Source organism: Anarhichas minor, unplaced genomic scaffold, assembly GCF_050575085.1.
Source record: "Anarhichas minor isolate MPS153535 unplaced genomic scaffold, ASM5057508v1 ptg000085l, whole genome shotgun sequence".
Lineage (NCBI taxonomy): Eukaryota > Metazoa > Chordata > Actinopteri > Perciformes > Anarhichadidae > Anarhichas > Anarhichas minor.
The window spans coordinates 263,986-284,343 of NW_027466531.1; the positions used below are offsets into that span (position 1 = coordinate 263,986).

General features: G+C 45.4%; 17 non-coding genes across 17 annotated transcripts; all 17 read left to right on the forward strand.

The window, feature by feature from the left end:
- Positions 1–534: 534 nt before the first annotated feature.
- trnav-uac (transfer RNA valine (anticodon UAC)) lies at positions 535–607 on the forward strand. The gene has a single exon. It is a non-coding gene; the product is annotated as a tRNA-Val (tRNA).
- A 615-nt stretch (positions 608–1,222) lies between these two features.
- On the forward strand, positions 1,223–1,295 carry trnav-uac (transfer RNA valine (anticodon UAC)). Its single transcript has one exon. It is a non-coding gene; the product is annotated as a tRNA-Val (tRNA).
- Positions 1,296–1,910: 615 nt separating this feature from the next.
- trnav-uac (transfer RNA valine (anticodon UAC)) lies at positions 1,911–1,983 on the forward strand. The gene has a single exon. It is a non-coding gene; the product is annotated as a tRNA-Val (tRNA).
- A 615-nt stretch (positions 1,984–2,598) lies between these two features.
- On the forward strand, positions 2,599–2,671 carry trnav-uac (transfer RNA valine (anticodon UAC)). The gene has a single exon. It is a non-coding gene; the product is annotated as a tRNA-Val (tRNA).
- Positions 2,672–3,286: 615 nt separating this feature from the next.
- On the forward strand, positions 3,287–3,359 carry trnav-uac (transfer RNA valine (anticodon UAC)). The gene has a single exon. It is a non-coding gene; the product is annotated as a tRNA-Val (tRNA).
- A 615-nt stretch (positions 3,360–3,974) lies between these two features.
- On the forward strand, positions 3,975–4,047 carry trnav-uac (transfer RNA valine (anticodon UAC)). Its single transcript has one exon. It is a non-coding gene; the product is annotated as a tRNA-Val (tRNA).
- Positions 4,048–4,662: 615 nt separating this feature from the next.
- trnav-uac (transfer RNA valine (anticodon UAC)) lies at positions 4,663–4,735 on the forward strand. The gene has a single exon. It is a non-coding gene; the product is annotated as a tRNA-Val (tRNA).
- A 1,303-nt stretch (positions 4,736–6,038) lies between these two features.
- Positions 6,039–6,111, forward strand: trnav-uac (transfer RNA valine (anticodon UAC)). The gene has a single exon. It is a non-coding gene; the product is annotated as a tRNA-Val (tRNA).
- A 615-nt stretch (positions 6,112–6,726) lies between these two features.
- trnav-uac (transfer RNA valine (anticodon UAC)) lies at positions 6,727–6,799 on the forward strand. Its single transcript has one exon. It is a non-coding gene; the product is annotated as a tRNA-Val (tRNA).
- Positions 6,800–7,414: 615 nt separating this feature from the next.
- Positions 7,415–7,487, forward strand: trnav-uac (transfer RNA valine (anticodon UAC)). Its single transcript has one exon. It is a non-coding gene; the product is annotated as a tRNA-Val (tRNA).
- Positions 7,488–9,478: 1,991 nt separating this feature from the next.
- trnav-uac (transfer RNA valine (anticodon UAC)) lies at positions 9,479–9,551 on the forward strand. The gene has a single exon. It is a non-coding gene; the product is annotated as a tRNA-Val (tRNA).
- Positions 9,552–10,166: 615 nt separating this feature from the next.
- Positions 10,167–10,239, forward strand: trnav-uac (transfer RNA valine (anticodon UAC)). The gene has a single exon. It is a non-coding gene; the product is annotated as a tRNA-Val (tRNA).
- Positions 10,240–10,854: 615 nt separating this feature from the next.
- On the forward strand, positions 10,855–10,927 carry trnav-uac (transfer RNA valine (anticodon UAC)). Its single transcript has one exon. It is a non-coding gene; the product is annotated as a tRNA-Val (tRNA).
- A 615-nt stretch (positions 10,928–11,542) lies between these two features.
- trnav-uac (transfer RNA valine (anticodon UAC)) lies at positions 11,543–11,615 on the forward strand. The gene has a single exon. It is a non-coding gene; the product is annotated as a tRNA-Val (tRNA).
- A 1,303-nt stretch (positions 11,616–12,918) lies between these two features.
- Positions 12,919–12,991, forward strand: trnav-uac (transfer RNA valine (anticodon UAC)). Its single transcript has one exon. It is a non-coding gene; the product is annotated as a tRNA-Val (tRNA).
- A 1,991-nt stretch (positions 12,992–14,982) lies between these two features.
- Positions 14,983–15,055, forward strand: trnav-uac (transfer RNA valine (anticodon UAC)). Its single transcript has one exon. It is a non-coding gene; the product is annotated as a tRNA-Val (tRNA).
- A 1,991-nt stretch (positions 15,056–17,046) lies between these two features.
- Positions 17,047–17,119, forward strand: trnav-uac (transfer RNA valine (anticodon UAC)). The gene has a single exon. It is a non-coding gene; the product is annotated as a tRNA-Val (tRNA).
- The last annotated feature ends 3,239 nt before the right edge of the window (positions 17,120–20,358 follow it).

The window sequence follows — 20,358 nt, forward strand, 5'->3', positions numbered from 1 at the left end:
AGGGTTAGCTTTTCCTCCACATAATCAAAGTGTTCTGACTAGCGTTCCCAGCAAACTGGATGAAAAGAAGCAGAATTTTCCATTCTGATGCGCAACCTTTCATGCATGCCGAGGTAGGCAATCATATCGTTAATGTGAAGCGGTCTCTGACAGCAGGAACATACTCGATATGTATCGTCTCTGTGTTAAATGGCTGTTGTCTTACTAGCAACTGGTAGAAAACTCCCCGTCAGGGAATCGAACCCTGGTCTTCCGCGTGACAAGCGGAGATACTATCCACTAAACTAACGAGGACTGCGCTAGTAGCATTTTTGGGCTAATGAAAAAAAAGTGGCGCTGTTCCGGCCTTTAAAGGGAATTCTTAGAGCTATACAGGGGAGGCTTTAAGTGTACTAGACATTTACTGTCACTCAATGACACAGCAGCTGTGACTGAATCCATTCGGAAATCATGTCGTCTGGCATCTGAAATGTTTGCACTCAAGTGTGAATGGTGCATTGAGCCTGGGCACGTGCGTAAAAGTCATCTTCAGCAGTTTCCGTAGTGTAGTGGTTATCACGTTGGCTTTACACGCGAAAAGTCCCCCGTTCGAAACTGGGCGGAAACAGTATTCTTTGTTCCTGCTTACTCCACACAATAACACTCTACGTAGTGGAATTGTCAGAAACTGGGTAAGTACAACTGCCCCAGGGTTAGCTTTTCCTCCACACAATCAAAGTGTTCTGACTAGCGTTCCCAGCAAACTGGATGAAAAGAAGCAGAATTTTCCATTCTGATGCACAACCTTTCATGCATGCCGAGGTAGGCAATCATATCGTTAATGTGAAGCGGTCTCTGACAGCAGGAACATGCTTGATATGTATCGTCTCTGTGATAAATGGCTGTTGTCTTACTAGCAACTGGTAGAAAACTCCCCGTCAGGGAATCGAACCCTGGTCTTCCGCGTGACAAGCGGAGATACTATCCACTAAACTAACGAGGACTGCGCTAGTAGCATTTTTGGGCTAATGAAAAAAAAGTGGCGCTGTTCCGGCCTTTAAAGGGAATTCTTAGAGCTATACAGGGGAGGCTTTAAGTGTACTAGACATTTACTGTCACTCAATGACACAGCAGCTGTGACTGAATCCATTCGGAAATCATGTCGTTTGGCATCTGAAATGTTTGCACTCAAGTGTGAATGGTGCATTGAGCCTGGGCACGTGCGTAAAAGTCATCTTCAGCAGTTTCCGTAGTGTAGTGGTTATCACGTTGGCTTTACACGCGAAAAGTCCCCCGTTCGAAACTGGGCGGAAACAGTATTCTTTGTTCCTGCTTACTCCACACAATAACACTCTACGTAGTGGAATTGTCAGAAACTGGGTAAGTACAACTGCCCCAGGGTTAGCTTTTCCTCCACACAATCAAAGTGTTCTGACTAGCGTTCCCAGCAAACTGGATGAAAAGAAGCAGAATTTTCCATTCTGATGCGCAACCTTTCATGCATGCCGAGGTAGGCAATCATATTGTTAATGTGAAGCGGTCTCTGACAGCAGGAACATGCTTGATATGTATCGTCTCTGTGTTAAATGGCTGTTGTTTTACTAGCAACTGGTAGAAAACTCCCCGTCAGGGAATCGAACCCTGGTCTTCCGCGTGACAAGCTGAGATACTATCCACTAAACTAACGAGGACTGCGCTAGTAGCATTTTTGGGCTAATGAAAAAAAAGTGGCGCTGTTCCGGCCTTTAAAGGGAATTCTTAGAGCTATACAGGGGAGGCTTTAAGTGTACTAGACATTTACTGTCACTCAATGACACAGCAGCTGTGACTGAATCCATTCGGAAATCATGTCGTCTGGCATCTGAAATGTTTGCACTCAAGTGTGAATGGTGCATTGAGCCTGGGCACGTGCGTAAAAGTCATCTTCAGCAGTTTCCGTAGTGTAGTGGTTATCACGTTGGCTTTACACGCGAAAAGTCCCCCGTTCGAAACTGGGCGGAAACAGTATTCTTTGTTCCTGCTTACTCCACACAATAACACTCTACGTAGTGGAATTGTCAGAAACTGGGTAAGTACAACTGCCCCAGGGTTAGCTTTTCCTCCACACAATCAAAGTGTTCTGACTAGCGTTCCCAGCAAACTGGATGAAAAGAAGCAGAATTTTCCATTCTGATGCACAACCTTTCATGCATGCCGAGGTAGGCAATCATATCGTTAATGTGAAGCGGTCTCTGACAGCAGGAACATGCTTGATATGTATCGTCTCTGTGATAAATGGCTGTTGTCTTACTAGCAACTGGTAGAAAACTCCCCGTCAGGGAATCGAACCCTGGTCTTCCGCGTGACAAGCGGAGATACTATCCACTAAACTAACGAGGACTGCGCTAGTAGCATTTTTGGGCTAATGAAAAAAAAGTGGCGCTGTTCCGGCCTTTAAAGGGAATTCTTAGAGCTATACAGGGGAGGCTTTAAGTGTACTAGACATTTACTGTCACTCAATGACACAGCAGCTGTGACTGAATCCATTCGGAAATCATGTCGTCTGGCATCTGAAATGTTTGCACTCAAGTGTGAATGGTGCATTGAGCCTGGGCACGTGCGTAAAAGTCATCTTCAGCAGTTTCCGTAGTGTAGTGGTTATCACGTTGGCTTTACACGCGAAAAGTCCCCCGTTCGAAACTGGGCGGAAACAGTATTCTTTGTTCCTGCTTACTCCACACAATAACACTCTACGTAGTGGAATTGTCAGAAACTGGGTAAGTACAACTGCCCCAGGGTTAGCTTTTCCTCCACACAATCAAAGTGTTCTGACTAGCGTTCCCAGCAAACTGGATGAAAAGAAGCAGAATTTTCCATTCTGATGCACAACCTTTCATGCATGCCGAGGTAGGCAATCATATCGTTAATGTGAAGCGGTCTCTGACAGCAGGAACATGCTTGATATGTATCGTCTCTGTGATAAATGGCTGTTGTCTTACTAGCAACTGGTAGAAAACTCCCCGTCAGGGAATCGAACCCTGGTCTTCCGCGTGACAAGCGGAGATACTATCCACTAAACTAACGAGGACTGCGCTAGTAGCATTTTTGGGCTAATGAAAAAAAAGTGGCGCTGTTCCGGCCTTTAAAGGGAATTCTTAGAGCTATACAGGGGAGGCTTTAAGTGTACTAGACATTTACTGTCACTCAATGACACAGCAGCTGTGACTGAATCCATTCGGAAATCATGTCGTCTGGCATCTGAAATGTTTGCACTCAAGTGTGAATGGTGCATTGAGCCTGGGCACGTGCGTAAAAGTCATCTTCAGCAGTTTCCGTAGTGTAGTGGTTATCACGTTGGCTTTACACGCGAAAAGTCCCCCGTTCGAAACTGGGCGGAAACAGTATTCTTTGTTCCTGCTTACTCCACACAATAACACTCTACGTAGTGGAATTGTCAGAAACTGGGTAAGTACAACTGCCCCAGGGTTAGCTTTTCCTCCACACAATCAAAGTGTTCTGACTAGCGTTCCCAGCAAACTGGATGAAAAGAAGCAGAATTTTCCATTTTGATGCGCAACCTTTCATGCATGCCGAGGTAGGCAATCATATTGTTAATGTGAAGCGGTCTCTGACAGCAGGAACATGCTCAATATGTATCGTCTCTGTGTTAAATGGCTGTTGTCTTACTAGCAACTGGTAGAAAACTCCCCGTCAGGGAATCAAACCCTGGTCTTCCGCGGGACAAGCGGAGATACTATCCACTAAACTAACGAGGACTGCGCTAGTAACATTTTTGGGCTAATGAAAAAAAAGTGGCGCTGTTCCGGCCTTTAAAGGGAATTCTTAGAGCTATACAGGGGAGGCTTTAAGTGTACTAGACATTTACTGTCACTCAATGACACAGCAGCTGTGACTGAATCCATTCGGAAATCATGTCGTCTGGCATCTGAAATGTTTGCAGTCAAGTGTGAATGGTGCATTGAGCCTGGGCACGTGCGTAAAAGTCATCTTCAGCAGTTTCCGTAGTGTAGTGGTTATCACGTTGGCTTTACACGCGAAAAGTCCCCCGTTCGAAACTGGGCGGAAACAGTATTCTTTGTTCCTGCTTAATCCACACAATAACACTCTACGTAGTGGAATTGTCAGAAACTGGGTAAGTACAACTGCCCCAGGGTTAGCTTTTCCTCCACATAATCAAAGTGTTCTGACTAGCGTTCCCAGCAAACTGGATGAAAAGAAGCAGAATTTTCCATTCTGATGCGCAACCTTTCATGCATGCCGAGGTAGGCAATCATATCGTTAATGTGAAGCGGTCTCTGACAGCAGGAACATACTCGATATGTATCGTCTCTGTGTTAAATGGCTGTTGTCTTACTAGCAACTGGTAGAAAACTCCCCGTCAGGGAATCGAACCCTGGTCTTCCGCGTGACAAGCGGAGATACTATCCACTAAACTAACGAGGACTGCCCTAGTAGCATTTTTGGGCTAATGAAAAAAAAGTGGCGCTGTTCCGGCCTTTAAAGGGAATTCTTAGAGCTATACAGGGGAGGCTTTAAGTGTACTAGACATTTACTGTCACTCAATGACACAGCAGCTGTGACTGAATCCATTCGGAAATCATGTCGTCTGGCATCTGAAATGTTTGCAGTCAAGTGTGAATGGTGCATTGAGCCTGGGCACGTGCGTAAAAGTCATCTTCAGCAGTTTCCGTAGTGTAGTGGTTATCACGTTGGCTTTACACGCGAAAAGTCCCCCGTTCGAAACTGGGCGGAAACAGTATTCTTTGTTCCTGCTTAATCCACACAATAACACTCTACGTAGTGGAATTGTCAGAAACTGGGTAAGTACAACTGCCCCAGGGTTAGCTTTTCCTCCACATAATCAAAGTGTTCTGACTAGCGTTCCCAGCAAACTGGATGAAAAGAAGCAGAATTTTCCATTCTGATGCGCAACCTTTCATGCATGCCGAGGTAGGCAATCATATCGTTAATGTGAAGCGGTCTCTGACAGCAGGAACATACTCGATATGTATCGTCTCTGTGTTAAATGGCTGTTGTCTTACTAGCAACTGGTAGAAAACTCCCCGTCAGGGAATCGAACCCTGGTCTTCCGCGTGACAAGCGGAGATACTATCCACTAAACTAACGAGGACTGCGCTAGTAGCATTTTTGGGCTAATGAAAAAAAAGTGGCGCTGTTCCGGCCTTTAAAGGGAATTCTTAGAGCTATACAGGGGAGGCTTTAAGTGTACTAGACATTTACTGTCACTCAATGACACAGCAGCTGTGACTGAATCCATTCGGAAATCATGTCGTCTGGCATCTGAAATGTTTGCAGTCAAGTGTGAATGGTGCATTGAGCCTGGGCACGTGCGTAAAAGTCATCTTCAGCAGTTTCAGTAGTGTAGTGGTTATCACGTTGGCTTTACACGCGAAAAGTCCCCCGTTCGAAACTGGGCGGAAACAGTATTCTTTGTTCCTGCTTAATCCACACAATAACACTCTACGTAGTGGAATTGTCAGAAACTGGGTAAGTACAACTGCCCCAGGGTTAGCTTTTCCTCCACACAATCAAAGTGTTCTGACTAGCGTTCCCAGCAAACTGGATGAAAAGAAGCAGAATTTTCCATTCTGATGCACAACCTTTCATGCATGCCGAGGTAGGCAATCATATCGTTAATGTGAAGCGGTCTCTGACAGCAGGAACATGCTTGATATGTATCGTCTCTGTGATAAATGGCTGTTGTCTTACTAGCAACTGGTAGAAAACTCCCCGTCAGGGAATCGAACCCTGGTCTTCCGCGTGACAAGCGGAGATACTATCCACTAAACTAACGAGGACTGCGCTAGTAGCATTTTTGGGCTAATGAAAAAAAAGTGGCGCTGTTCCGGCCTTTAAAGGGAATTCTTAGAGCTATACAGGGGAGGCTTTAAGTGTACTAGACATTTACTGTCACTCAATGACACAGCAGCTGTGACTGAATCCATTCGGAAATCATGTCGTCTGGCATCTGAAATGTTTGCACTCAAGTGTGAATGGTGCATTGAGCCTGGGCACGTGCGTAAAAGTCATCTTCAGCAGTTTCCGTAGTGTAGTGGTTATCACGTTGGCTTTACACGCGAAAAGTCCCCCGTTCGAAACTGGGCGGAAACAGTATTCTTTGTTCCTGCTTACTCCACACAATAACACTCTACGTAGTGGAATTGTCAGAAACTGGGTAAGTACAACTGCCCCAGGGTTAGCTTTTCCTCCACACAATCAAAGTGTTCTGACTAGCGTTCCCAGCAAACTGGATGAAAAGAAGCAGAATTTTCCATTCTGATGCACAACCTTTCATGCATGCCGAGGTAGGCAATCATATCGTTAATGTGAAGCGGTCTCTGACAGCAGGAACATGCTTGATATGTATCGTCTCTGTGATAAATGGCTGTTGTCTTACTAGCAACTGGTAGAAAACTCCCCGTCAGGGAATCGAACCCTGGTCTTCCGCGTGACAAGCGGAGATACTATCCACTAAACTAACGAGGACTGCGCTAGTAGCATTTTTGGGCTAATGAAAAAAAAGTGGCGCTGTTCCGGCCTTTAAAGGGAATTCTTAGAGCTATACAGGGGAGGCTTTAAGTGTACTAGACATTTACTGTCACTCAATGACACAGCAGCTGTGACTGAATCCATTCGGAAATCATGTCGTCTGGCATCTGAAATGTTTGCACTCAAGTGTGAATGGTGCATTGAGCCTGGGCACGTGCGTAAAAGTCATCTTCAGCAGTTTCCGTAGTGTAGTGGTTATCACGTTGGCTTTACACGCGAAAAGTCCCCCGTTCGAAACTGGGCGGAAACAGTATTCTTTGTTCCTGCTTACTCCACACAATAACACTCTACGTAGTGGAATTGTCAGAAACTGGGTAAGTACAACTGCCCCAGGGTTAGCTTTTCCTCCACACAATCAAAGTGTTCTGACTAGCGTTCCCAGCAAACTGGATGAAAAGAAGCAGAATTTTCCATTTTGATGCGCAACCTTTCATGCATGCCGAGGTAGGCAATCATATTGTTAATGTGAAGCGGTCTCTGACAGCAGGAACATGCTCGATATGTATCGTCTCTGTGTTAAATGGCTGTTGTCTTACTAGCAACTGGTAGAAAACTCCCCGTCAGGGAATCAAACCCTGGTCTTCCGCGGGACAAGCGGAGATACTATCCACTAAACTAACGAGGACTGCGCTAGTAACATTTTTGGGCTAATGAAAAAAAAGTGGCGCTGTTCCGGCCTTTAAAGGGAATTCTTAGAGCTATACAGGGGAGGCTTTAAGTGTACTAGACATTTACTGTCACTCAATGACACAGCAGCTGTGACTGAATCCATTCGGAAATCATGTCGTCTGGCATCTGAAATGTTTGCAGTCAAGTGTGAATGGTGCATTGAGCCTGGGCACGTGCGTAAAAGTCATCTTCAGCAGTTTCCGTAGTGTAGTGGTTATCACGTTGGCTTTACACGCGAAAAGTCCCCCGTTCGAAACTGGGCGGAAACAGTATTCTTTGTTCCTGCTTAATCCACACAATAACACTCTACGTAGTGGAATTGTCAGAAACTGGGTAAGTACAACTGCCCCAGGGTTAGCTTTTCCTCCACATAATCAAAGTGTTCTGACTAGCGTTCCCAGCAAACTGGATGAAAAGAAGCAGAATTTTCCATTCTGATGCGCAACCTTTCATGCATGCCGAGGTAGGCAATCATATCGTTAATGTGAAGCGGTCTCTGACAGCAGGAACATACTCGATATGTATCGTCTCTGTGTTAAATGGCTGTTGTCTTACTAGCAACTGGTAGAAAACTCCCCGTCAGGGAATCGAACCCTGGTCTTCCGCGTGACAAGCGGAGATACTATCCACTAAACTAACGAGGACTGCGCTAGTAGCATTTTTGGGCTAATGAAAAAAAAGTGGCGCTGTTCCGGCCTTTAAAGGGAATTCTTAGAGCTATACAGGGGAGGCTTTAAGTGTACTAGACATTTACTGTCACTCAATGACACAGCAGCTGTGACTGAATCCATTCGGAAATCATGTCGTCTGGCATCTGAAATGTTTGCAGTCAAGTGTGAATGGTGCATTGAGCCTGGGCACGTGCGTAAAAGTCATCTTCAGCAGTTTCAGTAGTGTAGTGGTTATCACGTTGGCTTTACACGCGAAAAGTCCCCCGTTTGAAACTGGGTGGAAACAGTATTCTTTGTTCCTGCTTAATCCACACAATAACACTCTACGTAGTGGAATTGTCAGAAACTGGGTAAGTACAACTGCCCCAGGGTTAGCTTTTCCTCCACACAATCAAAGTGTTCTGACTAGCGTTCCCAGCAAACTGGATGAAAAGAAGCAGAATTTTCCATTCTGATGCACAACCTTTCATGCATGCCGAGGTAGGCAATCATATCGTTAATGTGAAGCGGTCTCTGACAGCAGGAACATGCTTGATATGTATCGTCTCTGTGATAAATGGCTGTTGTCTTACTAGCAACTGGTAGAAAACTCCCCGTCAGGGAATCGAACCCTGGTCTTCCGCGTGACAAGCGGAGATACTATCCACTAAACTAACGAGGACTGCGCTAGTAGCATTTTTGGGCTAATGAAAAAAAAGTGGCGCTGTTCCGGCCTTTAAAGGGAATTCTTAGAGCTATACAGGGGAGGCTTTAAGTGTACTAGACATTTACTGTCACTCAATGACACAGCAGCTGTGACTGAATCCATTCGGAAATCATGTCGTCTGGCATCTGAAATGTTTGCAGTCAAGTGTGAATGGTGCATTGAGCCTGGGCACGTGCGTAAAAGTCATCTTCAGCAGTTTCCGTAGTGTAGTGGTTATCACGTTGGCTTTACACGCGAAAAGTCCCCCGTTCAAAACTGGGCGGAAACAGTATTCTTTGTTCCTGCTTACTCCACACAATAACACTCTACGTAGTGGAATTGTCAGAAACTGGGTAAGTACAACTGCCCCAGGGTTAGCTTTTCCTCCACACAATCAAAGTGTTCTGACTAGCGTTCCCAGCAAACTGGATGAAAAGAAGCAGAATTTTCCATTCTGATGCACAACCTTTCATGCATGCCGAGGTAGGCAATCATATCGTTAATGTGAAGCGGTCTCTGACAGCAGGAACATGCTTGATATGTATCGTCTCTGTGATAAATGGCTGTTGTCTTACTAGCAACTGGTAGAAAACTCCCCGTCAGGGAATCGAACCCTGGTCTTCCGCGTGACAAGCGGAGATACTATCCACTAAACTAACGAGGACTGCGCTAGTAGCATTTTTGGGCTAATGAAAAAAAAGTGGCGCTGTTCCGGCCTTTAAAGGGAATTCTTAGAGCTATACAGGGGAGGCTTTAAGTGTACTAGACATTTACTGTCACTCAATGACACAGCAGCTGTGACTGAATCCATTCGGAAATCATGTCGTCTGGCATCTGAAATGTTTGCACTCAAGTGTGAATGGTGCATTGAGCCTGGGCACGTGCGTAAAAGTCATCTTCAGCAGTTTCCGTAGTGTAGTGGTTATCACGTTGGCTTTACACGCGAAAAGTCCCCCGTTCGAAACTGGGCGGAAACAGTATTCTTTGTTCCTGCTTACTCCACACAATAACACTCTACGTAGTGGAATTGTCAGAAACTGGGTAAGTACAACTGCCCCAGGGTTAGCTTTTCCTCCACACAATCAAAGTGTTCTGACTAGCGTTCCCAGCAAACTGGATGAAAAGAAGCAGAATTTTCCATTTTGATGCGCAACCTTTCATGCATGCCGAGGTAGGCAATCATATTGTTAATGTGAAGCGGTCTCTGACAGCAGGAACATGCTCGATATGTATCGTCTCTGTGTTAAATGGCTGTTGTCTTACTAGCAACTGGTAGAAAACTCCCCGTCAGGGAATCAAACCCTGGTCTTCCGCGGGACAAGCGGAGATACTATCCACTAAACTAACGAGGACTGCGCTAGTAACATTTTTGGGCTAATGAAAAAAAAGTGGCGCTGTTCCGGCCTTTAAAGGGAATTCTTAGAGCTATACAGGGGAGGCTTTAAGTGTACTAGACATTTACTGTCACTCAATGACACAGCAGCTGTGACTGAATCCATTCGGAAATCATGTCGTCTGGCATCTGAAATGTTTGCAGTCAAGTGTGAATGGTGCATTGAGCCTGGGCACGTGCGTAAAAGTCATCTTCAGCAGTTTCCGTAGTGTAGTGGTTATCACGTTGGCTTTACACGCGAAAAGTCCCCCGTTCGAAACTGGGCGGAAACAGTATTCTTTGTTCCTGCTTAATCCACACAATAACACTCTACGTAGTGGAATTGTCAGAAACTGGGTAAGTACAACTGCCCCAGGGTTAGCTTTTCCTCCACATAATCAAAGTGTTCTGACTAGCGTTCCCAGCAAACTGGATGAAAAGAAGCAGAATTTTCCATTCTGATGCGCAACCTTTCATGCATGCCGAGGTAGGCAATCATATCGTTAATGTGAAGCGGTCTCTGACAGCAGGAACATACTCGATATGTATCGTCTCTGTGTTAAATGGCTGTTGTCTTACTAGCAACTGGTAGAAAACTCCCCGTCAGGGAATCGAACCCTGGTCTTCCGCGTGACAAGCGGAGATACTATCCACTAAACTAACGAGGACTGCCCTAGTAGCATTTTTGGGCTAATGAAAAAAAAGTGGCGCTGTTCCGGCCTTTAAAGGGAATTCTTAGAGCTATACAGGGGAGGCTTTAAGTGTACTAGACATTTACTGTCACTCAATGACACAGCAGCTGTGACTGAATCCATTCGGAAATCATGTCGTCTGGCATCTGAAATGTTTGCAGTCAAGTGTGAATGGTGCATTGAGCCTGGGCACGTGCGTAAAAGTCATCTTCAGCAGTTTCCGTAGTGTAGTGGTTATCACGTTGGCTTTACACGCGAAAAGTCCCCCGTTCGAAACTGGGCGGAAACAGTATTCTTTGTTCCTGCTTAATCCACACAATAACACTCTACGTAGTGGAATTGTCAGAAACTGGGTAAGTACAACTGCCCCAGGGTTAGCTTTTCCTCCACATAATCAAAGTGTTCTGACTAGCGTTCCCAGCAAACTGGATGAAAAGAAGCAGAATTTTCCATTCTGATGCGCAACCTTTCATGCATGCCGAGGTAGGCAATCATATCGTTAATGTGAAGCGGTCTCTGACAGCAGGAACATACTCGATATGTATCGTCTCTGTGTTAAATGGCTGTTGTCTTACTAGCAACTGGTAGAAAACTCCCCGTCAGGGAATCGAACCCTGGTCTTCCGCGTGACAAGCGGAGATACTATCCACTAAACTAACGAGGACTGCCCTAGTAGCATTTTTGGGCTAATGAAAAAAAAGTGGCGCTGTTCCGGCCTTTAAAGGGAATTCTTAGAGCTATACAGGGGAGGCTTTAAGTGTACTAGACATTTACTGTCACTCAATGACACAGCAGCTGTGACTGAATCCATTCGGAAATCATGTCGTCTGGCATCTGAAATGTTTGCAGTCAAGTGTGAATGGTGCATTGAGCCTGGGCACGTGCGTAAAAGTCATCTTCAGCAGTTTCCGTAGTGTAGTGGTTATCACGTTGGCTTTACACGCGAAAAGTCCCCCGTTCGAAACTGGGCGGAAACAGTATTCTTTGTTCCTGCTTAATCCACACAATAACACTCTACGTAGTGGAATTGTCAGAAACTGGGTAAGTACAACTGCCCCAGGGTTAGCTTTTCCTCCACATAATCAAAGTGTTCTGACTAGCGTTCCCAGCAAACTGGATGAAAAGAAGCAGAATTTTCCATTCTGATGCGCAACCTTTCATGCATGCCGAGGTAGGCAATCATATCGTTAATGTGAAGCGGTCTCTGACAGCAGGAACATACTCGATATGTATCGTCTCTGTGTTAAATGGCTGTTGTCTTACTAGCAACTGGTAGAAAACTCCCCGTCAGGGAATCGAACCCTGGTCTTCCGCGTGACAAGCGGAGATACTATCCACTAAACTAAAGAGGACTGCGCTAGTAGCATTTTTGGGCTAATGAAAAAAAAGTGGCGCTGTTCCGGCCTTTAAAGGGAATTCTTAGAGCTATACAGGGGAGGCTTTAAGTGTACTAGACATTTACTGTCACTCAATGACACAGCAGCTGTGACTGAATCCATTCGGAAATCATGTCGTCTGGCATCTGAAATGTTTGCAGTCAAGTGTGAATGGTACATTGAGCCTGGGCACGTGCGTAAAAGTCATCTTCAGCAGTTTCCGTAGTGTAGTGGTTATCACGTTAGCTTTACACGCGAAAAGTCCCCCGTTCGAAACTGGGCGGAAACAGTATTCTTTGTTCCTGCTTAATCCACACAATAACACTCTACGTAGTGGAATTGTCAGAAACTGGGTAAGTACAACTGCCCCAGGGTTAGCTTTTCCTCCACATAATCAAAGTGTTCTGACTAGCGTTCCCAGCAAACTGGATGAAAAGAAGCAGAATTTTCCATTCTGATGCGCAACCTTTCATGCATGCCGAGGTAGGCAATCATATCGTTAATGTGAAGCGGTCTCTGACAGCAGGAACATACTCGATATGTATCGTCTCTGTGTTAAATGGCTGTTGTCTTACTAGCAACTGGTAGAAAACTCCCCGTCAGGGAATCGAACCCTGGTCTTCCGCGTGACAAGCGGAGATACTATCCACTAAACTAACGAGGACTGCGCTAGTAGCATTTTTGGGCTAATGAAAAAAAAGTGGCGCTGTTCCGGCCTTTAAAGGGAATTCTTAGAGCTATACAGGGGAGGCTTTAAGTGTACTAGACATTTACTGTCACTCAATGACACAGCAGCTGTGACTGAATCCATTCGGAAATCATGTCGTCTGGCATCTGAAATGTTTGCACTCAAGTGTGAATGGTGCATTGAGCCTGGGCACGTGCGTAAAAGTCATCTTCAGCAGTTTCCGTAGTGTAGTGGTTATCACGTTGGCTTTACACGCGAAAAGTCCCCCGTTCGAAACTGGGCGGAAACAGTATTCTTTGTTCCTGCTTACTCCACACAATAACACTCTACGTAGTGGAATTGTCAGAAACTGGGTAAGTACAACTGCCCCAGGGTTAGCTTTTCCTCCACACAATCAAAGTGTTCTGACTAGCGTTCCCAGCAAACTGGATGAAAAGAAGCAGAATTTTCCATTTTGATGCGCAACCTTTCATGCATGCCGAGGTAGGCAATCATATCGTTAATGTGAAGCGGTCTCTGACAGCAGGAACATGCTTGATATGTATCGTCTCTGTGTTAAATGGCTGTTGTCTTACTAGCAACTGGTAGAAAACTCCCCGTCAGGGAATCAAACCCTGGTCTTCCGCGTGACAAGCGGAGATACTATCCACTAAACTAACGAGGACTGCGCTAGTAGCATTTTTGGGCTAATGAAAAAAAAGTGGCGCTGTTCCGGCCTTTAAAGGGAATTCTTAGAGCTATACAGGGGAGGCTTTAAGTGTACTAGACATTTACTGTCACTCAATGACACAGCAGCTGTGACTGAATCCATTCGGAAATCATGTCGTCTGGCATCTGAAATGTTTGCACTCAAGTGTGAATGGTGCATTGAGCCTGGGCACGTGCGTAAAAGTCATCTTCAGCAGTTTCCGTAGTGTAGTGGTTATCACATTGGCTTTACACGCGAAAAGTCCCCCGTTCGAAACTGGGCGGAAACAGTATTCTTTGTTCCTGCTTACTCCACACAATAACACTCTACGTAGTGGAATTGTCAGAAACTGGGTAAGTACAACTGCCCCAGGGTTAGCTTTTCCTCCACACAATCAAAGTGTTCTGACTAGCGTTCCCAGCAAACTGGATGAAAAGAAGCAGAATTTTCCATTCTGATGCGCAACCTTTCATGCATGCCGAGGTAGGCAATCATATCGTTAATGTGAAGCGGTCTCTGACAGCAGGAACATGCTTGATATGTATCGTCTCTGTGTTAAATGGCTGTTGTCTTACGAGCAACTGGTAGAAAACTCCCCGTCAGGGAATCAAACCCTGGTCTTCCGCGTGACAAGCGGAGATACTATCCACTAAACTAACGAGGACTGCGCTAGTAGCATTTTTGGGCTAATGAAAAAAAAGTGGCGCTGTTCCGGCCTTTAAAGGGAATTCTTAGAGCTATACAGGGGAGGCTTTAAGTGTACTAGACATTTACTGTCACTCAATGACACAGCAGCTGTGACTGAATCCATTCGGAAATCATGTCGTCTGGCATCTGAAATGTTTGCACTCAAGTGTGAATGGTGCATTGAGCCTGGGCACGTGCGTAAAAGTCATCTTCAGCAGTTTCCGTAGTGTAGTGGTTATCACGTTGGCTTTACACGCGAAAAGTCCCCTGTTCGAAACTGGGCGGAAACAGTATTCTTTGTTCCTGCTTAATCCACACAATAACACTCTACATAGTGGAATTGTCAGAAACTGGGTAAGTACAACTGACCCAGGGTTAGCTTTTCCTCCACATAATCAAAGTGTTCTGACTAGCGTTCCCAGCAAACTGGATGAAAAGAAGCAGAATTTTCCATTCTGATGCGCAACCTTTCATGCATGCCGAGGTAGGCAATCATATCGTTAATGTGAAGCGGTCTCTGACAGCAGGAACATGCTTGATATGTATCGTCTCTGTGTTAAATGGCTGTTGTCTTACTAGCAACTGGTAGAAAACTCCCCGTCAGGGAATCGTACCCTGGTCTTCCGCGTGACAAGCGGAGATACTATCCACTATACTAACGAGGACTGCGCTAGTAGCATTTTTGGGCTAATGAATAAAAAGTGGCGCTGTTCCGGCCTTTAAAGGGAATTCTTAGAGCTATACAGGGGAGGCTTTAAGTGTACTAGACATTTACTGTCACTCAATGACACAGCAGCTGTGACTGAATCCATTCGGAAATCATGTCGTCTGGCATCTGAAATGTTTGCACTCAAGTGTGAATGGTGCATTGAGCCTGGGCACGTGCGTAAAAGTCATCTTCAGCAGTTTCCGTAGTGTAGTGGTTATCACGTTGGCTTTACACGCGAAAAGTCCCCCGTTCGAAACTGGGCGGAAACAGTATTCTTTGTTCCTGCTTACTCCACACAATAACACTCTACGTAGTGGAATTGTCAGAAACTGGGTAAGTACAACTGCCCCAGGGTTAGCTTTTCCTCCACATAATCAAAGTGTTCTGACTAGCGTTCCCAGCAAACTGGATGAAAAGAAGCAGAATTTTCCATTCTGATGCGCAACCTTTCATGCATGCCGAGGTAGGCAATCATATCGTTAATGTGAAGCGGTCTCTGACAGCAGGAACATGCTTGATATGTATCGTCTCTGTGTTAAATGGCTGTTGTCTTACTAGCAACTGGTAGAAAACTCCCCGTCAGGGAATCGAACCCTGGTCTTCCGCGTGACAAGCGGAGATACTATCCACTAAACTAACGAGGACTGCGCTAGTAGCATTTTTGGGCTAATGAAAAAAAAGTGGCGCTGTTCCGGCCTTTAAAGGGAATTCTTAGAGCTATACAGGGGAGGCTTTAAGTGTACTAGACATTTACTGTCACTCAATGACACAGCAGCTGTGACTGAATCCATTCGGAAATCATGTCGTCTGGCATCTGAAATGTTTGCAGTCAAGTGTGAATGGTGCATTGAGCCTGGGCACGTGCGTAAAAGTCATCTTCAGCAGTTTCCGTAGTGTAGTGGTTATCACGTTGGCTTTACACGCGAAAAGTCCCCTGTTCGAAACTGGGCGGAAACAGTATTCTTTGTTCCTGCTTAATCCACACAATAACACTCTACATAGTGGAATTGTCAGAAACTGGGTAAGTACAACTGCCCCAGGGTTAGCTTTTCCTCCACATAATCAAAGTGTTCTGACTAGCGTTCCCAGCAAACTGGATGAAAAGAAGCAGAATTTTCCATTCTGATGCGCAACCTTTCATGCATGCCGAGGTAGGCAATCATATCGTTAATGTGAAGCAGTCTCTGACAGCAGGAACATGCTTGATATGTATCGTCTCTGTGTTAAATGGCTGTTGTCTTACTAGCAACTGGTAGAAAACTCCCCGTCAGGGAATCGAACCCTGGTCTTCCGCGTGACAAGCGGAGATACTATCCACTAAACTAACGAGGACTGCGCTAGTAGCATTTTTGGGCTAATGAAAAAAAAGTGGCGCTGTTCCGGCCTTTAAAGGGAATTCTTAGAGCTATACAGGGGAGGCTTTAAGTGTACTAGACATTTACTGTCACTCAATGACACAGCAGCTGTGACTGAATCCATTCGGAAATCATGTCGTCTGGCATCTGAAATGTTTGCAGTCAAGTGTGAATGGTGCATTGAGCCTGGGCACGTGCGTAAAAGTCATCTTCAGCAGTTTCCGTAGTGTAGTGGTTATCACGTTAGCTTTACACGCGAAAAGTCCCCCGTTCGAAACTGGGCGGAAACAGTATTCTTTGTTCCTGCTTACTCCACACAATAACACTCTACGTAGTGGAATTGTCAGAAACTGGGTAAGTACAACTGCCCCAGGGTTAGCTTTTCCTCCACACAATCAAAGTGTTCTGACTAGCGTTCCCAGCAAACTGGATGAAAAGAAGCAGAATTTTCCATTCTGATGCGCAACCTTTCATGCATGCCGAGGTAGGCAATCATATCGTTAATGTGAAGCGGTCTCTGACAGCAGGAACATGCTTGATATGTATCGTCTCTGTGTTAAATGGCTGTTGTCTTACTAGCAACTGGTAGAAAACTCCCCGTCAGGGAATCAAACCCTGGTCTTCCGCGTGACAAGCGGAGATACTATCCACTAAACTAACGAGGACTGCGCTAGTAGCATTTTTGGGCTAATGAAAAAAAAGTGGCGCTGTTCCGGCCTTTAAAGGGAATTCTTAGAGCTATACAGGGGAGGCTTTAAGTGTACTAGACATTTACTGTCACTCAATGACACAGCAGCTGTGACTGAATCCATTCGGAAATCATGTCGTCTGGCATCTGAAATGTTTGCACTCAAGTGTGAATGGTGCATTGAGCCTGGGCACGTGCGTAAAAGTCATCTTCAGCAGTTTCCGTAGTGTAGTGGTTATCACGTTGGCTTTACACGCGAAAAGTCCCCCGTTCGAAACTGGGCGGAAACAGTATTCTTTGTTCCTGCTTACTCCACACAATAACACTCTACGTAGTGGAATTGTCAGAAACTGGGTAAGTACAACTGCCCCAGGGTTAGCTTTTCCTCCACACAATCAAAGTGTTCTGACTAGCGTTCCCAGCAAACTGGATGAAAAGAAGCAGAATTTTCCATTCTGATGCGCAACCTTTCATGCATGCCGAGGTAGGCAATCATATCGTTAATGTGAAGCGGTCTCTGACAGCAGGAACATGCTTGATATGTATCGTCTCTGTGTTAAATGGCTGTTGTCTTACTAGCAACTGGTAGAAAACTCCCCGTCAGGGAATCAAACCCTGGTCTTCCGCGTGACAAGCAGAGATACTATCCACTAAACTAACGAGGACTGCGCTAGTAGCATTTTTGGGCTAATGAAAAAAAAGTGGCGCTGTTCCGGCCTTTAAAGGGAATTCTTAGAGCTATACAGGGGAGGCTTTAAGTGTACTAGACATTTACTGTCACTCAATGACACAGCAGCTGTGACTGAATCCATTCGGAAATCATGTCGTCTGGCATCTGAAATGTTTGCACTCAAGTGTGAATGGTGCATTGAGCCTGGGCACGTGCGTAAAAGTCATCTTCAGCAGTTTCCGTAGTGTAGTGGTTATCACGTTGGCTTTACACGCGAAAAGTCCCCTGTTCGAAACTGGGCGGAAACAGTATTCTTTGTTCCTGCTTAATCCACACAATAACACTCTACATAGTGGAATTGTCAGAAACTGGGTAAGTACAACTGCCCCAGGGTTAGCTTTTCCTCCACATAATCAAAGTGTTCTGACTAGCGTTCCCAGCAAACTGGATGAAAAGAAGCAGAATTTTCCATTCTGATGCGCAACCTTTCATGCATGCCGAGGTAGGCAATCATATCGTTAATGTGAAGCGGTCTCTGACAGCAGGAACATGCTTGATATGTATCGTCTCTGTGTTAAATGGCTGTTGTCTTACTAGCAACTGGTAGAAAACTCCCCGTCAGGGAATCAAACCCTGGTCTTCCGCGTGACAAGCGGAGATACTATCCACTAAACTAACGAGGACTGCGCTAGTAGCATTTTTGGGCTAATGAAAAAAAAGTGGCGCTGTTCCGGCCTTTAAAGGGAATTCTTAGAGCTATACAGGGGAGGCTTTAAGTGTACTAGACATTTACTGTCACTCAATGACACAGCAGCTGTGACTGAATCCATTCGGAAATCATGTCGTCTGGCATCTGAAATGTTTGCACTCAAGTGTGAATGGTGCATTGAGCCTGGGCACGTGCGTAAAAGTCATCTTCAGCAGTTTCCGTAGTGTAGTGGTTATCACGTTGGCTTTACACGCGAAAAGTCCCCTGTTCGAAACTGGGCGGAAACAGTATTCTTTGTTCCTGCTTAATCCACACAATAACACTCTACATAGTGGAATTGTCAGAAACTGGGTAAGTACAACTGCCCCAGGGTTAGCTTTTCCTCCACATAATCAAAGTGTTCTGACTAGCGTTCCCAGCAAACTGGATGAAAAGAAGCAGAATTTTCCATTCTGATGCGCAACCTTTCATGCATGCCGAGGTAGGCAATCATATCGTTAATGTGAAGCGGTCTCTGACAGCAGGAACATGCTTGATATGTATCGTCTCTGTGTTAAATGGCTGTTGTCTTACTAGCAACTGGTAGAAAACTCCCCGTCAGGGAATCGAACCCTGGTCTTCCGCGTGACAAGCGGAGATACTATCCACTAAACTAACGAGGACTGCGCTAGTAGCATTTTTGGGCTAATGAAAAAAAAGTGGCGCTGTTCCGGCCTTTAAAGGGAATTCTTAGAGCTATACAGGGGAGGCTTTAAGTGTACTAGACATTTACTGTCACTCAATGACACAGCAGCTGTGACTGAATCCATTCGGAAATCATGTCGTCTGGCATCTGAAATGTTTGCAGTCAAGTGTGAATGGTGCATTGAGCCTGGGCACGTGCGTAAAAGTCATCTTCAGCAGTTTCCGTAGTGTAGTGGTTATCACGTTGGCTTTACACGCGAAAAGTCCCCTGTTCGAAACTGGGCGGAAACAGTATTCTTTGTTCCTGCTTAATCCACACAATAACACTCTACATAGTGGAATTGTCAGAAACTGGGTAAGTACAACTGCCCCAGGGTTAGCTTTTCCTCCACACAATCAAAGTGTTCTGACTAGCGTTCCCAGCAAACTGGATGAAAAGAAGCAGAATTTTCCATTCTGATGCGCAACCTTTCATGCATGCCGAGGTAGGCAATCATATCGTTAATGTGAAGCGGTCTCTGACAGCAGGAACATGCTTGATATGTATCGTCTCTGTGTTAAATGGCTGTTGTCTTACTAGCAACTGGTAGAAAACTCCCCGTCAGGGAATCGAACCCTGGTCTTCCGCGTGACAAGCGGAGATACTATCCACTAAACTAACGAGGACTGCGCTAGTAGCATTTTTGGGCTAATGAAAAAAAAGTGGCGCTGTTCCGGCCTTTAAAGGGAATTCTTAGAGCTATACAGGGGAGGCTTTAAGTGTACTAGACATTTACTGTCACTCAATGACACAGCAGCTGTGACTGAATCCATTCGGAAATCATGTCGTCTGGCATCTGAAATGTTTGCAGTCAAGTGTGAATGGTGCATTGAGCCTGGGCACGTGCGTAAAAGTCATCTTCAGCAGTTTCCGTAGTGTAGTGGTTATCACGTTAGCTTTACACGCGAAAAGTCCCCCGTTCGAAACTGGGCGGAAACAGTATTCTTTGTTCCTGCTTACTCCACACAATAACACTCTACGTAGTGGAATTGTCAGAAACTGGGTAAGTACAACTGCCCCAGGGTTAGCTTTTCCTCCACACAATCAAAGTGTTCTGACTAGCGTTCCCAGCAAACTGGATGAAAAGAAGCAGAATTTTCCATTCTGATGCGCAACCTTTCATGCATGCCGAGGTAGGCAATCATATCGTTAATGTGAAGCGGTCTCTGACAGCAGGAACATGCTTGATATGTATCGTCTCTGTGTTAAATGGCTGTTGTCTTACTAGCAACTGGTAGAAAACTCCCCGTCAGGGAATCGAACCCTGGTCTTCCGCGTGACAAGCGGAGATACTATCCACTAAACTAACGAGGACTGCGCTAGTAGCATTTTTGGGCTAATGAAAAAAAAGTGGCGCTGTTCCGGCCTTTAAAGGGAATTCTTAGAGCTATACAGGGGAGGCTTTAAGTGTACTAGACATTTACTG